The 15,949-nt window shown below is 34.5% G+C and overlaps 1 long non-coding RNA gene across 3 annotated transcripts in view; it reads left to right on the top strand.

Annotated features, from left to right (window-relative positions):
* The window catches only part of LOC138915359 (uncharacterized), a 426,364-nt gene that overhangs the window by 177,980 nt on the left and 232,435 nt on the right, over positions 1 to 15,949 (top strand). The window lies entirely within an intron of this gene.

Here is a 15,949-nt window from a genome sequence, read left to right on the forward strand (position 1 = left end):
GGGGATTTTGAACCCACGGTGGAGCAGACCACAGGTAAATAAAGATATTCAACACGTTGAGATGCCTTCTAGTTCAGTTTACTATGTATCAAAATGAATGTTGTAAGTCCTTACACCCCTCCTAAGCATCCCCAGGGCCTCCCACACTCCACAGACAGCCAGAAGAGGACTTCTCAAGACCCTAAGTGCTTCTCGACCTCTCTCACTCATTAGACTTCAAATTCAACGCTTCTCTAGTAGCAGCAGATCCTTTTTAGATATTTTAGCTTAAAAATACCCTAACCTTAGGGTTATTCAATGATTACTTATAAAAATCTAGAGCATTTAAAGAGAAGCTACTAGTCTTTGTTTTTCGTTGGGGCTTTGCCTCTTTCTAGTGTCCCTCTCTTCTGAGCTGCTCTCCGGACTATTTTTCAATACTGTGCTTTGCCTCTGCGGATGTGCTCTGTTTTATCTTACTGTGGACACGCCTGGAAGATTGCCCGGCCCTACATGCTTTCCTGTAAGTCACAAGATCTTTGGAGAAAGGTTTCGAAGAGCTTTGTTGCCAACCTCACGGCAGAAAGTGAAGTATCTGGATTATCTAATCTGTTAAATGACTCCCTCGAGTCTTTCACAGACACTAACAGACAGCACCTTGCGTCCCATTTCAACTCCTCTCACCCACGGCTTCTCTGTTGTTGCTGAGGTGCAGGCTTCAGCGGGTGCTGCTCAGGGACCACACACACCACAGACTGGCCCAGCTCCTTCCCGCTCCCTGTGTGCCTTGCCTGGCTGTGGGAGCCAGCCTCCCTTGAAGGAGCCGGAGAGTACCATCCAGAAGAGGAGCACAGCTGATGCCTCGTAGAACAAGTTTGTCTATAGGAAAAGGAGCCTGGTATACAGATGATCTCTCTTTCCTTTGGCCAATTATTTGGAGCTGTAGTAGTTTCCTTTGTCTCTCTGAAGACTTCCTGTGAGACCAGCTACCCTCGTTCTAAAGCTGTGACCAGTTCCCATACACGCTCCCTTAAATATTCACTGTTTTTCTTTCCTGCTTCACTCTGAAGATATGTTGTCTCATGCTAGCCTGGTATTGTGTTCCCTCGAAAGTGCCAGCACTTAAATTATGACATGGGCTGAAAAGTGCACCCAATCAATGAGTTATTTTTTAAACACATCTGCAACCTATTTATAGATTATAGACTATGTACTACTATTTTGTATGGAAATTATAAAATTTACATAAAACTTGAAATTAAAAAGGACAAAATGAAAATAAAAACCAATCTAATTTTCAAATAACACATTAATAATATAACTTTGATCTCACTAAACATTATTTATATGTTCATATTACCAGTAATGTATTCAAGGGAGCAATGCAATTGAATATACCCCATAATTAAACAATAAAAAAAGCCTTGGCTTAATTCTTTTGATTCTGAGACTCAAGGAACTCTATTTGTATATCAGTTCAGTATACATTTATAGAGATGGTTTTAAAGTTGTACTAAAAGAAATTAAATAGATATAAATAAAATTGGTTTGCATATAGATTTACTTTCTTCAGGAGAAACAGTTGTTTACACAGGATGGACACTTCTTTCTCTCTCAAGTAACTACCTGGTGTGCGCTGTCAAGGAGTAGAATGGCAGCTATGTGGTAATGAGAATCCACTCTCTTTCTGTGCTGTTGCCCAAGCTATCCTCAAGGTTTGGTTTCCATATATCATGGCCTAATTTGTGTATTATAGTTTACAGCATCACTCATACATTTCGGCTAATGGAGAGGAAATAAGAGGGGAAGATCGACACAATTATTCTCATAGGCGTGAGTCAGAAGTCACATGTGTGTGTTTCTCTCATATCTCATCACCAGAACTTAATCATAACACCTGACCTACCTTACCTAAGGAGATGTGAAAAGACAGTCTTTCCGTGTATATATAAAAAGGCAGTCTTTCCATGCATATTCTGTCAACTAATCTCTGAAAGGGCACCAACAACACACAATGGGGAAAAGATAGCCTCTGCAATAAATGGTGTTGGGAAAACTGGATATCCACACGCAAAAGAAAAAGAAATGGGACCCTTATCTTACACCATACACAAAAATCAATTCAAAATGTATTAAAGACTTAAAATATAAAAGCTGCAACCGTATAACCCCTAGAAGAAAACATAAAGATAAAGCTCCTTGATAGATATCAATCTTGGCAATGATTTTTTGGATATGCCACCAAAAGTACAGGCAATGAAAGGAAAATTAAACAAGTGGGACTTCATCAAATTAAAAAGCTTCTGCACAGCAAAGGAAATCATCAACAAAATGAAAGGCAGCATACCGAATGGGAGAAAATATTTGCAAACCATATATCTGGTAAGGGATTAATATCAAAAATATATGAGGAACTCATACAACTCAATAATAAAAAATACACAACCCAAGTAAAAAATGGAAAAAGGATCTGTATAGACATTTCTCCAAAGAAGGCATACAAATAGCCAACAGCTATATGAAAAGGTGCACAACTTCATTAATCATCAGGGAGATGCAAGTCAAAATCACAATGAGATATCACCTCACAATAGTTAGAATGGCTGTTATTTAAAAAAAAAAAAAGGTAACTGTTGGTGAGGATGTGAAGAAAGGGAACCCTAGTACACTGTTGGTGGGAATGTAAATTGGTACAGCCATTATGGAAAACAGTAGGGAGATTTTTCAAAAAATTACACGTAGAAATACCATGTGATCCAGAAACCCCACTGTTGGATATTTACCCAAAGGACCTGAAGTCAGGATTTCAAAGAGATACCTGCACTCCTATGTTCACTGCAGCGTTATTCACGATAGCCAAGTCATGCAAACAACCTAAATGTCCATCAACAAATGAATAGATAAAGAAAATGTTGTCTACACATTCAATGGAATACTATTCAGCCTTCAAAAGGAAGGAAATCCTGCAATTTGCGACAACATAGATGGTCCTAGAAGACATTATGCTAACTAAAATAAGCCAAACACAGAAAGACAAATATTGTATGAGCTCACTTACATGTGAAACCTAAAATAGTCATAGACTTAAAAGCAGAGAGTAGACTGGTTCCTCAGGGTCTGGGGAGCAGGGGAAATGTAGAGATGTTGGTCAAGGGAAACAAATTTCAGTTACATAAGATGAATAAGTTCTCGTGATGTAATGCATATAGCATGGTGACTCTAGGTAACAAAACCATACCCTATGCTTGAAATTTGCTAAGAGGGTAGATCCTATGTATTGTCACAACACACACACACACAAAGTAACTATGTGAGGTGACAGATATGCTATTAGCTTAATTGTGGTGATTACTTCAGAGTGTATACATATATTAAATCATCAGTTTGTACACCTTAAATATGTACAATAAAAAAAGAAAAGAAAATGTGGTCTTTAGTTGAGCGAAGAGTGCCCAGCCAAAATGTATGGATCTTTTTAACAGTGGAAGAAAGAGGAATTAGTGTAAAGGGACTAAGTACCTCTGCCACAGCCTCTACCAACACCCTCGTGTGCACATAGATTTCCCCAAAGGAGTCCATTGCAAGTCCTATCCATAAGTGCGTCCAGTTCTGAATCCAGGATCTCTGGGTCTTCTATCCAGTCTAGATGTGGCTTCTTATCACCTGAGTACTTATAAACAAAAAGGAAAATAAAGTAAGCACATGATTGTTGCCAATGCTTGCTATACAGAACACAAGAGTCAGTGATCACAAACAATTATAAAATCTTGCCAGGCAAGGACTGTGAACATTGCCTGCTTTGACAGTGGAGGAAGTTCCTTAGCAAACACTCTGCCGTGATGGGGTTCCGCTCTTTGCAAGCAATGTCTTTGCCTGTTGTTTTCCAAACCTTTTGTCTTTGTTCTCTGAACATTAAATTTATAAAACAGATTAGAAAAAAAAATAGCCTCATAATAAATGTGTCACTAAAAGGCAGAATGTAGTGTGAGTTATTCTGAATAACGAAGGGAAGAAAGTCATTAGGGAAACACTATTTCTTCCAAATTCTTTGGAAAGCACTATAAAATAGCTTCAAAACCTAGCTCCTCTTAGAGCAGTCACCCCAAATTTGTTTCTGTATTTCAATTTTAAGCTCTTTCTCTCACCCCGAATCAGGCATTATTAACTACATTTAGAGATAATACAATAATAAATATACAACACTCAATAACTTCTGTGTATTAAAACAATTTATAAAAATTACATAAATATCCTATACCAATAGCAAAGACGTATATAAAGTACACAATGAAAACTATAAAATTTTACTGAAATACGTATAAAACCATAAATAAGTTGGCAGATATTTTTAGCATGGGAAAACAGCAATGGAGCAATGGAGATATAAAGTCTCTTCAAATTAATTCATGTTTAAACAATCAAAATCACATAGGAATTTCTCTGGGCCTGTCCAATGATATTTTTAAATTTATCTTGAAGCAAAGCTTCTAGAAGCATCTAAAAGAAAGAATATCTAAAAAAAAATTTGAAAAATACGGAAATAAATGTCTTTGTAATTAAGTGTGGCCACAAAATGTACAAAAGAGGCTGAAGACTTTAAAGAACAGATCTTAGTTGCAGAACATTAGGCTAACAAGGATGGGTGATTAATCACTTTTTTTCCTGACACATGGAAAATAATTAGTCATCTGTGATCTAGCAGAAAATGCATAAACACCAGATGTTTCTATCCTTCTGTATACCATACAAATAATGTTCTTTATTGAAATACATAAAATTGGAGGTAAACTTGAATTTAGCAGGGTGATTCTATCTTTATGTTAAAAATAAAGAAGATTCCTGCCATAATGGTAGCATTTTTGAACTAATATGAACACATTAATTCACTGTTTTGCACCATTAAGTCTTGAAAAGACTATTAACAGTTAATTCTTACTGATCTATTCTTATTATATCTTTAATATATCTTATGTTCAAGGTGCTTCAATGAGATAACACAAGGAGCCTTGAGAATAGAAATATGTAGATTATAGATTTGTCTGAAAACAAATTCAATGACTTCAAATCAAGAAGAACTTTTAGAGTTTACAGTGCCATATGTGTAAGGTCTGTCTATCCTAATATAGACAAACCAATAAGACGGCATTAGTATGAGATGTTGAAACCCAATTTTCAAATGATATACCATCTTTTAGGAATTTGGCTTATGTGTAATGGTATATCCCTACATCAGCATCATTAATGCTTTGAGGCACATCTCTTACTATCCTAAAGTCCCAAAGCAACCCATTGCTAAACGGTTATCACAATCTGCTCTACATCACTGACTTACATGCATGTTTCACTCTCCTTCATTGCCCTTTGAATAATAATATTTGACATATGCAAAAATGTATGCAACATACAACTAAATTGTTAAAGTATAGAATAATGAACATCTGTGCACACACCACTTAAATCAAGAACAAAACATTATCAATAACTTAATACATTTTTTAGTTTTGCTTGTTTCTGAGATTTACAATTGTGTATGCAGTATGTGGTGTTTGAAGACGCATCTTTACAGACTTCGTTATGTTTTCATGATTCATACACGTTAGTGTGTATTGTGGTAGTTCACTTACTTTTTCACAAATACCTAACGATTTTCTTTATTTGTATATAAAGGACATATAATATGCTGGACACATTTACATTGTACAAATCGATAATCTTTGACATATGGATACACTCTAGAAGCAATCACCACATTGTTGTAGAACAGCAATGACTCTCGGAGGGCCTACCCAAGAACTATGGAGAACAAGGGCTGGGGCGTCACTCCTCGGAGCAGAACTGGAGCTTCAAACAAGAAACATTCCCAACACCAGTGTGATGGAACCTGGCAACATTAATACAGCTGCATTTCAGAATTGCTACAGACTAGTGCTATATACTTCGAATTCTTTCCCTTTGTGGATGGTAGCGTCTATATAGGAGTTAAATTTTAAAAACCGCTGCACATCAGCTGTGTGGAAAACAGATAACTTATTTTTGAATTGTATAGGTCTCCAGGTTAGTAAGAGTAACTTCCAAGGAGAACCATTTGGACCTGATATGATAGATCTTTGAGCCTGATACTGTGATTGGATGATTCATTTGGGTACCTGAGAAGATAACGAATTTTTAGATTTCTTTCATATTGCATTTGGGATAAAAATGAATGATTAGGGTCAAAGAGTAGACTATGGTAGATTGAGTGCATTCACAGCCCCAGTTGATCTCTCCTCACATGCTTGTCCTTTGTCCTCTGATTTTGTAGTCTTTCCCAAACTTTTTCCCGTGGCTTTCTACATTTGTTGTGAGTATATAGTCAGGCAATCTGCTGGAGGGAGCTAGACTCTGGAAGAAAGGGAGTCTGCTTAGCAAAACCCAGCTCTCCTGGCTGAGAGTACCTAGCATCCAGCCCTATATTGACGTTCTGGCAAACCCTAGATGATACAATATACAACATACAGAAATAAAACATTCAAGTTGTTTTGTTTTGCTTTTTGCTGAGGAAGATTTGCCCTGAGCTAATATTTGTGCCAGTCTTCCTCTATTTTGTATGTGGGGTCACCACCACAGTGCGACTGCTGATGAATGACGTGGGTCCATACCCAGGAAATGAACCTGGGCCACTGAAGCAGAGCACACGGAACTTATCCACTAGGCCACAGGGTGTGCCCCAACACTCAAGTTTTTAAAAGAAATGCAGAAAAACATTGTCATGAACTTCATATGAGCAAAGAATTCTTAAACAGGTAATAATTTGTATTAATCACAAAAGAAGTAACTGACAAATTGGACATTTTTAGAATTAAAAAGTTGTTCATCAGAGGGGAAAATTAAGGAGTAAAAAAAGCAAGCCACAGCCCAGGAGAAGATACTTCATATATGTATAAAATATTTAAAATATAACATTTATTTTATTATAATTATACATTTTTATTTATTATTTTTAAGTACGTAATTATAATAATATGTATTTTATAATATGTGGCTTTACATACAATAGTTATATATATATGCAATATATATTATACATGTGCACTATATATTTATAATATATATTATATTACAAATAAAATTCATAATATATATACATGTGTGTATATATGCACATATTTAAATATGTATATATACATATTTATATATGTATATATTTAATACATATAAATTCCTACTATACATATTTAAGTCCTAATATACAAAATATTTAAAGGACTACAAATTAAACAGAAAGTCTGAAAATCCAATAAAAACTGGGGAATAAAAAGTGACATTTGAGCTGTAATTTCACAATAATACATTAGAAAAGATTCTCAATCTTTTGAGTTATCAATGAAATGCAACAAAAAAGCACAGAGAAATATCACCTTAAAGAATGAAACAAAGAAGACTGTCAATACTGAGTTTTGACGAAGATGTACAGTGACTTTTATAATGGCTGATGGGATAATAAACAAGAACAATGATTTTGGAAAACTCTTTTGCGTGTTTACCTAAACTGATCATAGCACACCCCGGGACACAGAAATCCACTGTCCCAGGTATATGTCCACATGAAATTCATACTAATGTATGACAGAAGACGCATACAAAATATTTATAGCAATATTGTTTATAAAACAACTGAAATGTACACAATGGAAATGTCCATCATAGAAAAATAGAGGTTTCATCTTATCAGTAAAATAAAATACAGCAATGACAGCTATTAGGCTCCTGATACATACAATAACATGAATGGATTTCACAGAAATTTTGTTGCACAAAAGAAAACAGATACAAAGTCACGTGGATTGCATGACTCCATTTATGTAAATATCAATAATAGAAAAATATTTAATCCCTGATAATAGAAATCATGAAAGTGGACCTGAGGCAGTGGAGGCAATAAACTCGGAGGGGTGATTAAAGAGATTCATATGCATTTTGGTAAACTCTATTTCTTGATTTAGATGGCAATTGTAAAGGTTGCCTTGAATTTGTGAAAATTTATTAAAATCCGCACTCATGGTTTCTGAACTGTTCTGTATGTTATACTTGAATAAGTCAGAAAATAAACAGCTCTGTTAATACCTATACATTTACTATCTATCTGAACTCAGGCAATTTATTAAAGTGTTCTTTGCAAATCATTTTCCTCATCTAAAAAAGTAAATGAAAACATCTATTTCATAGTACTGCTGAAAAGATGAACTAGGACAACCTGCAGAAAGCACTTATTCTGATGCCCTACTAAAATACAGATGTTTTCAATGGTAAAAAATATGTTATACATTTTTAGTGAATACCATATATTTACTTTCTTAATTGCTTCCATCATTAAAATGTGACATATTTGAAATTCAATTTGATAGGGACATTAATGTTTACAAACAACCGTTTGAGTAACATCATCTTAAATTCTTGGGTGCACATATTGTCCTTTATCCATATGAGTGGGCCTGACACTCTTGTCTGTTGTTCCACAGTGTACAAGAACTGCTGAGCTAAAGTGTTACATAGTCTATTTCTATTGAATTTGCTGACCCTAAAGCCATCTGTTCTGAACTCAAATGGTCAGAATTGTCAGTTGGTAGTTTATTTATGTGATAATGAATGATATACCATATAAATTAAGCCAAATAGATAGCATAAGTGGTCCCAAATTAGTCAAATAAGACTCTTCTCTCTCCCCGTTCTGGGCCATAATAAAATTTGCTTAGCTACTGAACAGATTGATGGCCCACATGTGCTCTGCATCTCAGACAGAACATAAAATCTGACTCTAGGAAATGGACCAAATTAATGCAAAACTTAATGCACTCTTATGACACATTTATCCTGATGCTGTTAAATTATTAGTAAATATTTAGAGTATTTAAAGAATATAAAGAATAATTTAAAAATCACCCGTGTAGACACTATCTAGCTTAAGATATAAAACATTATAAATCATTAGAAAGGAAGATGTGTTATGACCTAGTCTATCCCCATTTTTGCTGCAAAGAGATAATCTCTAATGTACTTTTGTTGATTAGCATTCACATGCAAGATTTTTACTTTAAACAATTATATATAAACACCTAAAATGTGTGTATTATGTGTATATGAACACATATATTAGTATATGTCTGAATGTGTATAGAAAACTATTTAAATTTTGGAATATATCTTGTATTTAATGATGCATTTATTGAGCTTAATGCATGAGTTGTTTATTTTTATTTTTCCTGGTTTTGAAATATAACTAAAGAAAGTTATCACGTTGTCTGAGTCCAGCTTTAGTCACATTTCCTCCATTATGACTACTTACTTTTTCATTTTTATTTTTGAAATATTCTGAAAGTATGTGTTTATATTTTCTACTTAAACTATTCAGAGGGTTGAAGTGCTTTGTTTCTCCATTTACTATTAATTTCTCATTTCACTGTATTAGTATCCAGAAGTTCAAGGTATGTCCTATTTCTATGAGACGTACATAAGGATCCTTGAGATATAATACAGAATCATTTTAATAAATGTCTCTATGGGCACATGAAAAGAGTTTAATTTTAGTTTTCAGCATTTAAATTAAACACATCTCAATCAATTATATCTAACTGCTAATGCAACTGGGCAGCTGGAGAATGGCCATGCTCAGCTCAAGGGAATGAGAGGAAAGCGTCAAGGGCAAAATTTAATTTTTTTTCCTAAACCATACCCCCACTAAGACGCCATCGACATCCGCCCACATGAGTTCAAAAGAGCCTTCGCTCCTCTATGGGTTTGTAATACAGTTCCTAAGATCCATACTTTACTCTTCCTCTATCTTTTTCAGGATCTATTTTAGGGGAAGAAGCCAGCAACCTCAGCGAAGTCACAATGTTGCCTTTGCTGACTTTTTCACTATTAGATTTTCAAATGTTGAGCTATCCTTGTAATTACTGAATGAAACCAATTTGGTCAAGACTGAGTCTTTAATGAACTGATGGATTTGATTTTTGTGATAATTTAATTAGCAGTTTTGCATCTATGTTCACAGATAAGACTGGCATGCAACTTCCCCTGTGCCTTTGTCTTGTCATTTGCATAATTCTGTTGGACAACGCTTCAAAAATGATCATAGTCTTCTTTCATGCCATTTTGAGGAATAGTTTTAGAATATTTTTCTCTTCTCTTTAAATTGTCTAACTTACTTATATTTTTATTGATTTTTTATCAGTAATTTCAACAGCTATGGCTATAGTCAGAGTTTCTAGTAATGTTTGAATAATTTTAAATAGTAATTTTCTAGCATATTATTTATTTCCTTGAAGTTTTCAATGTCTTATCATTATTTATAAGATTTTATGATATTTATAACTCTCTCTTCATCTAAAGATGTATTTTTTTAAGTATTTCTAAAACTTGCTATTTGCACGTCTCATCTTTCATCTTGATCATTGAGACTTAAAGTTGTATTCATTGGTATTCCCACAGGTGTTTTTTAAATATAATCTCAACTAATTTGTGTGTGTCTTTTGGTCTGAGTTTTATATCAAATTCTGTTTTAATTGAATTTCCAAATTTCTAAATCCTTTGGGCATTTTCTTTTGCTCTTTACCAAAATTCTTTGGTTAAATGATTTTGTAACTTATTTTTAAGCTTTCTTTGTATTCCAATAAACATAATTATGATATGAATACTCATCTAATTGACAGTCTAGCTGCATCTCATATGCTTTGATATTTTCAAATTTAGCTATAAATGTTTCATAATTTTATTGTGATTTTTTAAAAAAATCTATTAATAATTTAAAGTGTGATTTTATTTGCAAATTTGTGAAATATTTGGGCTATATTTATTCTTTTATTTCTGAATTTTGGTATATTCAGAAAATAGTGTCTTCATGATGTTGTTTCTATGAAATAACCAATTTTTGCAATATTCCAATTATGCTTGAAAAGTATGGCTCTTTATTATTGATTGGATTCATATTTGAGCATAATTTTATTAGGACAGTCTTATTAAGTGTGTCGTTCCAAAATTTACGTCTTTAATATTCTGACCATGTTTAAGCTAATGATTTCGGAAACTTTTTTTTTTTTTCAAAATATCCAGTAAATTTCTTCCTGTGATTATTTCAGTTTTTTGCTTTTATATAAGTTGATATTTTATGTTACATGCTAAGTTAACTTAGAATGGTACCCAAGGACCCTGGAGTTAGACTGCCTGGGTCACAGTATGGCTCCACCACTTTCCAATTATGTGATCTTGGGCAGGTTACCTAAGCTCCCTGTCCCTCAGTTTCCTCGTGCATAGAAGCAGAGTAATAAGAGGACTCAGAGTAAAGTTTGTTAATGGATTACATAAACGTAACAGGATTAAAATAGTGCCTGGAATACAATAGGTACTATATAAAAGCTTAATATATATTGTGTAATTGCACACATATAAACATGTATATACATAAATATATATAATATATATTTTGTATGCACATATGAAAGCAAGTTCATGATTGTTACATTTTTATTATGTAACATTTTTTCTCTACCAGTTTTATTTTTTCAGCTTTACTGAGGTATAATTGATAAACAAAATTGTAATATATTTAATGTGTACAACACGATGATTTGATATATACGTACATTGTGAAAGGATTACCACCACTGAGTTAATTAACACATCCATCACCCCATATGTTTACCTCTTTTTCTTTTTTTGGTGAGAACACTTAAGTTCTATTCTAATGGCAAATTTCAATTACGCAAAACAGTACTATCGACTATAGTCATCTTGTTATATATTAGGTCCTCAGACCTTATTCATCTTATAACTAAAAGTTTTCATCCTTTTAGCAACCTCTCCCCTAGTCCCTGGCAGCCACTATACTATGTTCTGTATCTATAAGTTCGACTTTTCTTTTTTCAGATTTCACATATGAGTGATACCATGCAGTATTTGTCTTTCTCTGTCTGGATTTTTTCCTTTAACATAATGCCCTCTAGGTTCATCCATGTTGTCACAAATGGCAGGATTTCCTTCTTTTTTAAGGCTAAGTAATATTCCATTGTGTATAGATTTTTTTCTTTACCCATCCAAATTTTCTTTCTCCATTCAGCCATCAACAAACACTTAAGTTGTTTCTGTACAACTACTGGCTATTGTGATTAATACTGCAGTGAACATGAGAGTACGGATATCTCTTTAAGATAGTGATCTCTTTTGAAAGGATAGATACCCAGAAGTGGAATTGCTAGATCATATGGTAATTCTATTTTTAATTTCTTGAGGAATCTCCATACTGTTTTCTGAGTCAGGTATTGACGTCTATTTGTCTTATTGACGTCTTATTGTATTGCTGTCTGTTTCTCCCTTCAGCTGTTAATATTTGCTGTATATATTTAGGTACTCTAAAGTTGCATGTATAAATATTTATGATTGTTATATCGTCTTCATGAATTGACTTCTTTATCATTATATAATGACCTTCTTTGTCTCTTATTACAATTTTTGGCTTAACATCTATTTTGTCTGCTATGTCTGCTGTAAGTATACATACCACTTCTTTCTTTTGGTTTCCATTAGCATGGAACATCTTTCTTGATCCTTTCACTTTCAGTCCATGTGTGTCCGTAAAACTGAAGTGGGTCTCCTGTAGGCAGCATACAGTTGAATCTTGTTTTCTTATCCATTCAGCCACTCTACATCTTTTCATTGGAAAATGTAGTCCATTTACACTTAGAGTAATTATTGATAGGTATGGACTTAGAATTGCCATTTTGTTAATTGTTTTCTAGCTGTATTGTAATTCATTTTTCCTTTCTCCCTCTCTTGCTCTCTTCCTTTGTGATCTGATGATTTTCTGTAGTGGCATGCCTAGATTACTTTTTCTTTATCTTTTGTGTATCCACTATAGGATTTTGTTTTGTGGTTACCATGAAGTAAAACATAAAACATCCTATAGTTATAAGAATCTATTTTAAGCTGATAACAACTTACTATGAAAGCATACAAAAGTTCTACATTTTTACACCCCCTGCCCACATTTCATGTTTTCAATGGCACAATTTACATCTTTTTATATTGCTTATCCATTAACGAATTTTTGTAGTTATTTTTATTACTTTTGTATTTTAACCTTTATACTAGAGTTATAAGTAATTTACTCACGACCATCATAAAATTAGAGTATTATGAGTTCATTATACAAGCTTCTTCCAGAGAGACACTGCCTTCATTTTATTGTTGTAATGAGCTGCAGGGAGAAGGCAAGGAAGTGCCAGCCAGCACCCCAGGCTCTGGGGAGCATCACAGTCAGCCCCCAAATGCATGCTTATTGGAAAAGGGATCCTCAGGCAACAGCTTGTAAAGCATGCAGTCAACCCTCTTCAGGGAAAGACAGAGATGAGTGTTTTCGCTTGTTCCCTCTACTGAGCCCTAATGGTATAGCCACAGCCAGTGCCCCTGCACCCCTGAAGACCTGCTTCTTGGTTTGCTATAGTCCTGTAGGACTCATGGACACAAGCCCCCTTGGATTTCACAGCTAGGTGTTTTGGGGGTCTGCCCCTTGATGGGAGACTTAAAAGTCAAGGCGCTAGATGTAGAGTCCAACTCTTTGCTCCTCAGGGGGAAGCTGGCAGTTGAGACTTCCCTCCCAAGTATATAATGCTGTGAGGGGAGTGGGGTTTATGATGAGAGTGTCTCTGCCTTTCCTACATGTCCGATGTGGGTTTTTTCTCATTTGCCCTACAAGTAGTAACCACTCAGCTATTTTCTGGATTTCTCTTGGAGAGAATCGCTCCCCATGTAGCTGTACATATGGTGTGTATGAGAAGAGGGAAGTTCAGGAGCCTGCTATGTCTCCGTCTTGGTTCCTCCAATGTCCCTATGTTTTCTATGTGCCTTACACGTACTTGCTGAGCACCTACTCTATGCTAGGCCCTGGGATACAAGATAGCAAGTCAGAAGGAGTCCTGGCCCCCTGTCATACAGAGTGAGTGGAAGTAGTAGTAGAGGTACAATAATGATGATAACATGCACTAGACGGTGTTTTGGAATATTCCATACTCACTCACAAACAATATGCCCTTGATCCATCCACCCAGGGGCCTGCAAACTATGGGCACATGGGCAGTATCCCTCTGTCCATGTTTGTATAGCTCACAAGCTTTACAAAAATTGTTAATGGGTTTTACCTTTTTAAATAGTTGGAGAAAATCAAAAGAAGGATATTTCATGACATGGGAAAATTATATGTAATTCAAATTTCATGTTCATAAATCAATTTCTTTTTTTTACCTTGTGACTCCCTTATCCCATTTCTCCCAACCCCCACCCTCTGCCTCTAGCAACCACCAATCTGTCCTCTGTATCTATGAGCTTGATGTTTTCGTATTTTTTTTTAGATTCCAGATATAAGAGAGATGAAACAGTATTTACTTTTCTCTATCTGACCTATTTTACTTAGCATAATGTCCTCAAGGTCCATCCATGTTGTCACAAATGGCAAGATTTCATTCTTTTTTATGATTGAATAATATTTCATTGAACATACACACACACACACCACAATTTCTTTATCCATCCCTCCACTGGTGGACACTTAGGTTGTTTCTGTATCTTGGTTATAGTAAATAGCGCTGCAATGAACATGGAGGTACATATATCTTTTCAAGCTAATATTTCCTTTTTTTTTTGGACAAATACCCACAAGTAGAATAGCTGGATCATAAGGTAGTTATATTTTTAATGTTTTGAGGAATCTCCATACTATTTTCCATAATGGCTCCACCAATGCACAGTCCCACCAGGAATGCACAAAGCTTCTCTTTTCTTCGCTTCCTTGCCGACACTTGCTATTTCTTGTCTTTTTGACAACAGCCATTCTTACAGGTATGAGGTGATATCTCATTGTAGTTCTGATTTGCATTTCCCAGATGATTAGTGATGTTGAGCATCTTTTCAAGTATCTGCTGGTCATCTGTATGTCTTCTTTGGAAAAATGTCTATTCAGATCTTCTGTCCATTTTTTAATTGGACTGTTCATTTTTTTGCTACTGCGTTCTATGAGTTCTTTATACATTTTGAATATTAAGCCCTTATTGGATATGTGATTTGCAAATACTTTCTCCCATTCAGTATATTGCCTTTTTATTTTGTTGATGGTTTCCTTTGCTGTGCAGAAAAGTTTTAATTTGATTTAATCCCACTTGTTTTTTATATCTATTTTATTATAACATCTATTAAGTGATAGTAATATTTACATACTTGGTTTGATGTCAGTTATTATTTGCTTGATATTTTCTTTTCCATCCTTAATTTTCATAGTATCTCTTTCACTTTGGTTTGGGCATGTTATTTGTAAGAAAAGTAGAATTGAATTTGCTTAATTTAAAAAATTCTAATATAGATATCTCCATGTTTAAACAAATTCTGTCTTGCTTGGTAAAATTACTAGTATTTGTGGATTTTTAATACCATCTATTCTCTCTGCTCTTTCTTTACTACAGTTTTGTTTCTGTCATTCGTTTTGTTAGATTGATAGTCTTTGGTATGACTTGTTTACCACTTTTGGGGTTTCATGTTCTATTGTCTTTTTTTTTGTCACACTCAGGTGGTCATATAATGTTGACAGCCTGTGTGGTACATAGACTTGCAGCGCTTGGCTGTTCTAATATTGGAAGGAACAAAACAGCTTCTGATTTTATACGGGATTGAATGTTTGCCATGCAGGTGCAGTACATTGACAGGTGGCCAAGGACATTATGGTTTGGTAATATTTTTATTGGAATAATGAATCATGGTATATGAATTCCAAGGTAAGAAGTGAAAGCATGAGTAAGGAGAAAAAAGGGAGTAAGTGAATAGCCATTTCTGATCTACTTTGGAACAACAAGCATATTTCACAAGGGAATTTTGCCGAAAGTGAGATATTTGAATTAGTCATTTTGGAAGTATAGTAAGATGATGCCATATTCTCATTGGTAAAAACATAAAT

The sequence above is a fragment of the Equus caballus genome, chromosome 9 (assembly GCF_041296265.1).
Source record: "Equus caballus isolate H_3958 breed thoroughbred chromosome 9, TB-T2T, whole genome shotgun sequence".
Classification (NCBI taxonomy): domain Eukaryota; kingdom Metazoa; phylum Chordata; class Mammalia; order Perissodactyla; family Equidae; genus Equus; species Equus caballus.